Consider the following 9,355-nt stretch of genomic DNA (forward strand, 5'->3'; position numbering starts at 1 on the left):
CTGAATTCAAAGTCGGCCTCAGCTTAAATAATTACCTAGCTGTGTGATCTTGGTCAAGCCACTTTAACCCCATTGCCTTGCAAAAACACCCAAAAGAAAATAAAGGATGAACAACAACACTACCACCAAAGGAAAGTTGAATATGGGGCCAAATCAGCAGTAGTTCAACAATCTAAAAAAGTACTGAAATTTGTCTAATATTAGATTCAAACTTCCACAAGAATAAGATTCTTTTCAAAGAAGGGCTATTCCAGTTTCATGAGGCTAACTTGAGGCATATATTTGCTCAGGGAAGATTTTATTTTGTCAGTATTCATACAGCAAATGTTCTTCACCTGCTAGCAGTGCATTTTGAAGCATTTGTGATGGCTGGCTGGGCCAGGTTCATCATATTCCTGTTTGCTGGTCCTCATCTACTAGAATAGAGCCACCAATCCAGATGGAATACTTACATCGATCTTAATTTCCATCATGCTAGTGCCAAGGCTGACTCTTTTTGTCTGCATTCTGTCAGCAAAGCCAAAGTATGTGGTTGGACTGTCAGACAATATTGGATTGTCACTTAGATCCTTTTGAATATCACCATCATACTTCATGATAGAATTGGAAGTGATTCATGAATGAATGCTACAAGATTCTCTACTCAAGAAGAATGGCTGGAAGAGACCCTCTGGACACCTAAAACCTCTCCTTGCCAGTAATAATTACTGGCCATCAGGAAGCTCATAGCTCTTCTCCAGGGAAAAGGACAAAGCGACAGTGGCCATCTCCTACTCGAAGTCCAGGGCAACATTGCCCAGTTTTGCCTTTATATCCTGAACAATTTTACTTTTACTTCTGGTAGTGAATCTGTACCTTCTTTTTTGTCATTTTTATCTTCAACAGCTAGTGTCAGAGGATTAGATTTAAAGTAATTCACAGCTGAATAAGGCAAATGACTGAAAGTTTAATCCTTAGGGAGAGGTATTAGCATTTTTTAAAAAGGGGAGTTTTGACAAATCAAATACATTTCTGGTGAAGTACAAGGGAGAGATAAGCTTCTTATCTATTGAGCATGTCATTCCTTGTCCCCTATAAGCCCATCTTCTTTCATCCTTTAAATACTGTAGTCCCTTAATGAATAAAATACAGGATGTAGGAATTACTCTGTAACATGGAGTTACAAATCCCTTAAACTCCCCCCATCTTTGCAAATGGCCATACTCAGGGAGAGAGAAGAGACCTGGCATATTTAAAATTTGAAGGATCTCTAGTTTTAACACAATGAAACTAATGACTTAACTGACAAAGCAAACAGATGTGAAATGGAGCTTCTCTATATTATTTTCCTGGGAATCTTATCTCATACTCCATTACTTAGATTCAATATAAAGTCGATGTAAATGAACAAGTGGGTTTTGGGGGGGGGAGTGGGGGAAGAGATATAATTTTCCTATGGAATCCTACAGAGAAGAGAGAAAATTATTGCTTAAAGTTTCAGCTGCTTGGATAATCTTGAGGAAATTAGGTCTGAGCAACAAGGTTTAGTTTGTCTGTTGGGGAAAGGAGCAGCTTTTTTGAAGGAAGGACAATTTAATAGATCTTTCTGAAACTGGAGAGGCCCATGTATCTTAAAACCCTACTTTACTGAGTCACTTGCCTTTGTGTGTAAAAAAAGTCATTCTCTGAGCTGATTTCTGTTTATTTTATAATGTGATTCAAAGAGATATTTTGAGGGGAGTTTTGAAGTAGATGGGAATGTTAGAACAAAGCAAAGTTCTCATATCCTTCAGTCAAAGGTCAAGTCTATCAGTAGCCCTTGTATTTCCAGCCTTAGTGGGATAAAAAGACCCAATCTGTGACAATATTAATTTATAATAATCATTGATTATGATAGTCACAAAATATATAATACACTAATATATAATATATCATTAATATATACCATTCATATATATATAACATAGCAATTTATTATATTATTTTAATAATCATTATTATATAGAGAGGAAAAGAACCAAAATGCAAAAAGAATTGAAACCTCTTCCTTGGATCTCTCTCAGCACTCTCTGTTTTTTTTTTGGTATGCATTTGTCTTATTGATATTTTCACTATTGGTGCATAGATCCTCTCCCTCCTACTTGACTATAAATTCTTTTTTTTTAAATTCCTCAGTTGGCATCTTTAATGGAACACAGCTCAGATAAAATTCTGGATTACTTAAAAGTTGGGGTTTCATTGTGGGGGAGGGCTTGGAGAGGAATTTGAGTAAATTGCTCTATTTTGTGTATTGTCAACCTGAAGAAACAAGGGCCACATTTTAAGACTGATTCTATTTAGCACCCCCAATTTCTCCCAGCTGGCATGGCATGGTGTTTTCTGCTTTATTTACAGTATCTGCAAACTAGAAGGCTTCGACTTTCCAAGGTATCCCTGCAACTGAAGTTATGTACTCACACAGTAAGGGCACTTCCAAAGTCATGATCAACCAAGGCAGCTGACATGCTTAGATGCTTATCCCTGTCATTCCATGTGGTTCCTCCCCTTCCTGTCTTTCTACATGATTCCCTTCCAATTGCTGACTCTATGGAGACAATTTCACAGCACCATGAATGGCTTTTACAATGTCAAAACTCATTTTTAAAGTGTATTTACGAGAAGGGAAAATAAGCTGTGTTAATTTTTTACCTTTAAACTGTGGAGCCTTTTCATCTAAAAAACAGACAAACATGAAAACAAATCCAACGACCCTTTTTTACCTTTAGTGGCCATGGAAAAATTTAACACATTCATAGAATATATTTTACTTGGGGGGTATAGTCTGTTAATATGCTTTTCAAGAGGGAAACATTTTCTGAAATTAATGATGAGGGTTGCACCATCTTCCTTTGCTTTGGTTCTTGGATGATTTTCTTTAAATGATAGCATCGTGTTCATCAATGGCTCTTGAATAATACGTTTTGCATCCAATGTAAAGGATAGATAAAACTCCCAGAGTCAGTATAATGCTACCAACAAAGCTGCCGATATCAAATCTTGATCCTTTGTTCATTTGGGCATTGATGTTGGCTGTGGCTGTGGCCGGCGTAGCAATGGTTATCATTGTCCTGTTGCTGGTCGGGGCAGCTGATGACTTGGAGGCACTGTGGGCTGTTGTGCTTTGAGAGACACTTTTTGAAGTGGATGCCTGAGGTTTCAGGGCGCTGTTCGGAACAAGTGTTGAGACTTTGGTTGTTACCAGAGGTTTTTCGGTAGTTTTGTTGGTAGAGGCTGATGTGTTAGCAGAAGGTGGCTTGGTGGTGACAGATGTAAGGTTTGATTGGATTTCTGGGTCACTAGTTCCTGGAATTTTACTTGTGGTCTGGGTGGAATTTTCCTCCGGGCCGAGGCCGCGCGCGGCTCCCCAGAGGAGCAGCACCTGCAGCGGCAGCACCAGCGAGGGCTCCCGGGGGGCCGGGCCCAGGAGCCTCATGGCTGCGCGGAGGCCGGCCGGCTGCGCGGGGCGGCGCGGGGTCCGCGGCCAAGGCCAGTCCTCGCGGCGAGGCCCCGCCGTGCGCCCGCTGCTGGCGCCGGGTGACCAAGTGCGGGCCGGAGCCGCGGAGCCAGGGGGACGCGCCCTTGACTATAAATTCTTTGAGAAACTTTTTAGGGAATGGTTCTTACTCATTTTTTTGCGGTTCCCTTAGCATTTTGCACACAGTGAGCAATTAATAAATAGTTGTTGACTTTTCTAAGAAGGAATTTGATAGATTCCTAGGGTTATAGTCCTTGAGCTATGAGGGACTTCAAAAATATCTAATCCAAATCCCCTTTTACTGATGAGAAAATTGAGGAACGGGGAGAGAAATAACCAAGGTTATACAGTATCAGAAGTGGAATTTGAACTCAGGACTTTTGAGTGTTGAGCCAGAGCTCTTTTCATGACGCCAGGTCTTTTAGTCTATTCCCTGGGTTTCAAGTCAACTGCTTTGGGTTCTAATCCCACCCATCTCCTCCATTTACTATCTGTAGGACCTTGGGTAAGTTGTTTGACCTCTCTAGTGTTGGGTTAGATCATCTCTAAGTTGCTTTCCAAATTCGTATCTAAGAGTCTGTGATTCTTACCTTCAAGCTCCTGCATGCCTCTTGATGGATAAAAGCTTATACCATATTACCACAGGGTTTTAAGATTTACTTGTTTGGGTCCCTACGCATAAATCACAGAAAAATCTAGTTATCTCTTCCACATCCCTTCCCAGTACAAGAAACTAAATGGAAATTATTTGGGAATTTTACAAAAGACTCAGAAGTCACAGAGCCTATGATTAAATACTTAACTCAAATTTTACAATGACGTTTGCCCTTCATTCTTAAAGAATAACATTAGGAAGGAGATGCCATAACAAACACGTGAATTGGATTTGAGTGAGGGGATGCTGTGCAAAGTCTTCAGGCTCACTTTTCCTCCCCAGAACCATCTGGGTCCAGGGGTCAGATATAGATCAGGGCAACCAGAGATGACCCTGGACGTGAGGCAGTCAGGGTTAATGACTTGCCCAACTAGTCACATAGCTAGAAGGTGTCAAGTATCTGAGATCATATTTGAACTCAGATCCTCCTGACTCCAGAGCTCAATCCACTGCACCACCCAGCTGCTCCAAACACCCAGTAACAGAAAAAAAATATAGTTAGACTTTTCTGGTATAAAGGGAGGGGCAACAAGTTTTATGATTTTCCAGATCGTGAGGACATCCTGCTCTAACTCCCACAATGTGGAAGTTTTAACTATTCTACTACTAAATGTTAGAGGTAGTATTTGAACCCAGGTCTCCCTGGCTCTGAGTCTAGTCTCTCTCTCTCTCTCTCCCTCCCTCCTCCCCCGAAGAACTTATCTATTTTAAAAGAATGTTCAGATAAAGCAAGACCTCTTCTCTGATCAACCCAATCCAATATCCCGCCGGCTCTCCTTGCTTATCCAATGTGTGCTTCATTTAAACATTCTTCGTTCTTGCTGTGTTTTCAAGAGAGATGGAGACCAGCTGGTCAGCAGTCTTTGTAGGAGTCCTGTTATTAGACATTGGCTCAGATGTGTCTTTTCTGAGCCAAATAATCTCCGGCCCCTTAACCTTTCCCTGTGGATCTCATGCTCAGACCCTTTAATCATTGTAGCTCTCCTCTGAATCCTCTCCAAGCTTTCCACACCACTCGGTTTGGGAGCACAGCTCAGGACCAAATGCTTTTTTAAGGGCCAGAGCACAAAGGAAAATGATATCATGGTTCTCGCCTGGTAAACTTCCATTTATGAGTCTCAGAACTCAACTCATTTTTAAAATTATGGCATGATTCTGATGACTTGTGGTCAGCCCATCCTCCATTCTGCTACTTGGCTATGTCTCCATTGTATCCTTACATAGACTATCCTTTCTCCATTATAGAATAACCTGGGAGGCTAAGGGGTGACTAGGGTTTTGGAAAGCACACCAATATTGGCATATTGGCCCCTCTTTTCTCACCTACGGTCTTGGAGACATTCATTTTGGTGCCTTGGTCAGGGCAACCATTCTCAGGGTCCTAAGGATGAGGTGTCCTTCTCTTGGTGTGCCACTGTCCCTAAGACCTACCATCTCCTGTTTCCATAACTCTACCTCATTCCAAGTGTTGTTCTCTAGCAGTTCCTACCCTGTTTCTCCTACTGGAAGTCTCTCTCTAATAGTAGTATCCTGAGTTTTCCATCCCTGGGAAAATCCTGGGGCTTCTGGTTCCTTGTCACTCCCTGTCATGGAGTGGTATCCTTTGAGCCCTTCCCCTAGGAGTATGTCTTGTGTCTGGAGGTATGAAGTCTCATACCCTCCAGTCTTCCTTCCACTTCTATTTCAACTAAATTTGACTCAAGTAACAAAATTCCTAGTTATGAACCTGCTTCTATATCTGTGAAGTTTATTTTATCTTCCTACATGATCTATTTTAAATATAAAATTTCTTTTATCTTCTCTATCTGATCCTTTAACCTTAATCAATCCATCAACACATATTAAGGTGCTGTAATAGGTATTAGGGACATAAAGACTGAAAGAGAGAGAGAGAGACAGTGATACAAAGAGACAGAGAGAGAAAAAAAGAGAGGGGAAGAAAGAGAGTAGAGAGAAAGAGATGCCCTTAAGATACATTTTTCTCAAAGGACTTTTCTTTGGTACCTCTCCCCCAGTATAGAGTAATCTGAATGAATGAATGGAAAAAAAAAACACTTAAGTGCTTACTATTTTCAGTTTTTTTTAAAGTGATAGCTGTTTTTTAATTCCATAACATAAATAGTAGTAAATAAAAATGTTGATAACATTAGACCCCAGAGCTGGCTCTTGAGGACCCCAAGCCTATCTGCAATGTTTCTTTGTAAAAAGAATAACACTTTTTGGATTGTCATAACTGTTTGAACAAAAGCATCTCACTCTCCCCCCACCCCCACCTACCTCTCACTAGAAATTCTAATACTTAGAATGGGAAAATTATAGCAAGAGCCTTAAAGATCATCAAATCTAACCACTACATTTCACAGACGATAAAACTAAAGCCTAGAAAAGGGAAGTGACTTGCCCAAGGTCACATAGTCAACAATAACACCATTCATACATCAACAACAACATGGTACAACTGAAACCAGAACTCACTTTGTCTGTCTCCAAAATCCAGGAAGCTCTCCATTTCTATTCTGATCATTTTGATCTAATCCTCTTGATCTTGTGCATTCTCCCACTTTCCACTTCTGCTCCAGAATTCCATTTCTTCCCTGTACGGTATTCAGTCAGCACAGCTAAATGATGTACAGCCTCTACATTGCCTATGAAAATGAGAGTGGAAATATCCTTCACCAATTAAAATTTGGTTTGTTGGTGTTTTTTCAGTCATGTCTGACTCTTTGTGAACCCATTTGGAGTTTTCTTGGAAAAGATATTGGAATTATCTTTTGTTATTTTCTTCTCCAGCTTTTTCTGAGATGAGGAAACTGAGGCAAACAAGATTAAGTGACTTGCCCAGCATCACATAGTTATTAAGTGTCTGAGACCAGATTTGAATTAAAAAAATAAGTCTTCATAAATCCAGGCCTGATGCTCTATCCACTGCATCACTGAGCTGCCCAAGAGCTACTTTAAAAAAATTATTTACTTTCATTGATATGCACACATATATTTTTAAGCTCCACTCCCCACCCCTCAGTAGTGAACAGTCAGGTTAGTATTGTATATACATATTTTGATAAACATGTTTAAAGATTAATCATTTTTGGCATGAAGAATTAGGATTAAGGGAAAAAGATATATAAGAGATAATTTTTATAAAGTGTTCATCAGATTCTGAAGGGTTGTTGTTGTGTGTGTGTATGTGTGTGTGTGTGTTTTGTTTTGTTTTGTTTTTCTTCCTTTGGATGGGGATAATATAGTCCACAACCAGTCTAATACAGTTGTCCTCGCTCTCTGGATTGCTGAGAGGAGCTGCTTCCATCAAGGTTGATCATCTCACAATGTTGTTGTTGGTGTGTATATTGTTCTCTTGGTTCTGCCCACTTTGCTCAGCATCAGAACCTGTAAGTCATTCCATGCTTCTATAGAGATCGATCACTTATTGTTTCTTATTGAATAAAAGTATTCTCTAGGCGGCCCGCCGCTAGCCATGATGGCCGCGGGCCGCCTCGGGCTGGCCCGGGGCTTGCTGGCGGGGGCCCTGGCGGCGGGCGCTCTGCGGAGGCCGGCCTACGCCGCCAGGAGCCTCTGCCCCGGCCAGCGGCGGGCGCCCCAGGAACCTGTCGGCCGCCCCCTGCAGCCCTACCTGTGCCTTATGAGGCTGGACAAACCCATCGGAACCTGGCTGTTGTATTTGCCATGTACCTGGAGCATTGGCTTGGCAGCAGAGCCAAGCTGTTTTCCAGACTGGTATATGTTGTCCCTTTTTGGGACTGGAGCAATTCTGATGCGCGGAGCCGGCTGTACAATTAATGACATGTGGGATCAGGATTATGATAAAAAGGTTACAAGGACAGCAAATCGACCAATAGCTGCGGGAGATATTTCAACTTTTCAGTCTTTGGTTTTCCTTGGAGGACAGCCGAGCTTGGCACTGTGTGTGCTCCTGTGTCTGAATTATTACAGTATGGCACTGGGAGCTGCAGCCTTGTCTCTGGTGGTCATCTATTCTCTGATGAAAAGAATTACTTATTGGCTGCAGTTAGCCTTGGGGCTGACTTTTAACTGAGGAGCGTTACTTGGATGGTCCGCCATCAAAGGTTCTTGCGACGTGTCTGTCTGCCTGCCCCTCTATCTCTCGGGAGTCATGTGGACTTTGATATACGACACCATCTATGCCCATCAGGACAAACGAGATGATGCTTTGATTGGTCTCAAATCCACTGCCCTACGGTTCAAGGAAGACACCAAGTGGTAGCTCAGTGGCTTCAGCACCATCATGCTGGGCGGTCTGACTCTGGCCGGCCTGAATTGTGACCAGACCACCCCCTACTATGCCGCCGTGGCCTCCATCGGGGCTCACCTGGCCCGCCAGATTTATACTCTGGACATCCATAAACCTGAGGATTGTTGGGACAAGTTTACCTCCAACCGAACCATAGGAATTATGCTTTTTATAGGGATTGTTCTTGGAAACTTATGGAAAGAAACCAAAGGAGTCAGAGAAACATGGAGACCAAGATTTAGGAAACTAACAAATGAAGTTTAGGAACGTTTCAAACTAAGGGCTACAAAGCTTTCTCTTGTTTTGTTATAAGAAAAATAGTTTGAAGTCAGTCAAAGGGAGACATTAGATGACTCTGAGGTATAGTCACCCAAGAATTTCCAGGTTAAACAATTTTGCCAGCAAAATTCACCCCATCTCAGGAAGTGGTGGGTTCACAACTCTGGTTGAATGGGTATAGCTGAGTGTAGCTCTGGATTTTTAAATGAACTTCCCATCCTATGCATGAAATTCTTAAAAATTATTGGAATTGTAAGAGCTTCAGCACCTTTTTAGAACTGTGATGAGTATCTTATCTAAGAGGAATGTATTTTGGGAAATGTACTCTTTATAGAAAAAAACTCAAATAAAAGCTGCTATGTAAAGCAAAAAAAAAAAAGTATTCTCTAGTCTTCATTGTTTAGCCATTCCCCAATTGATGGGCATCCCCTCAACTTCCAATTCTTTGCCATTACAAAAAAAGAGCTGCTATGAATGTTTTGAAGCATGAGGGAACCTTTCCCATTTTTTATAATTTTATAATTTCTTCTAGGTATAAACCTAGAATTGGAATTGCTGGGTCAAAGGGTATGAACAGTTTTATTGCTTTTTGGGCATAGTTCCTTATTGAAGAACTACTTATTTCATGCTAAGAAGAAAGGTAGAAATATAGAATAGT

General features: G+C 41.3%; 1 pseudogene; it reads left to right on the forward strand.

The window, feature by feature from the left end:
- Window positions 1-7,626: 7,626 nt before the first annotated feature.
- On the forward strand, window positions 7,627-8,907 carry LOC141489318 (4-hydroxybenzoate polyprenyltransferase, mitochondrial-like; annotated as a pseudogene).
- The last annotated feature ends 448 nt before the right edge of the window (window positions 8,908-9,355 follow it).

The sequence above is a fragment of the Macrotis lagotis genome, chromosome 5 (genome assembly GCF_037893015.1).
Source record: "Macrotis lagotis isolate mMagLag1 chromosome 5, bilby.v1.9.chrom.fasta, whole genome shotgun sequence".
NCBI classification, from domain to species: domain Eukaryota; kingdom Metazoa; phylum Chordata; class Mammalia; order Peramelemorphia; family Peramelidae; genus Macrotis; species Macrotis lagotis.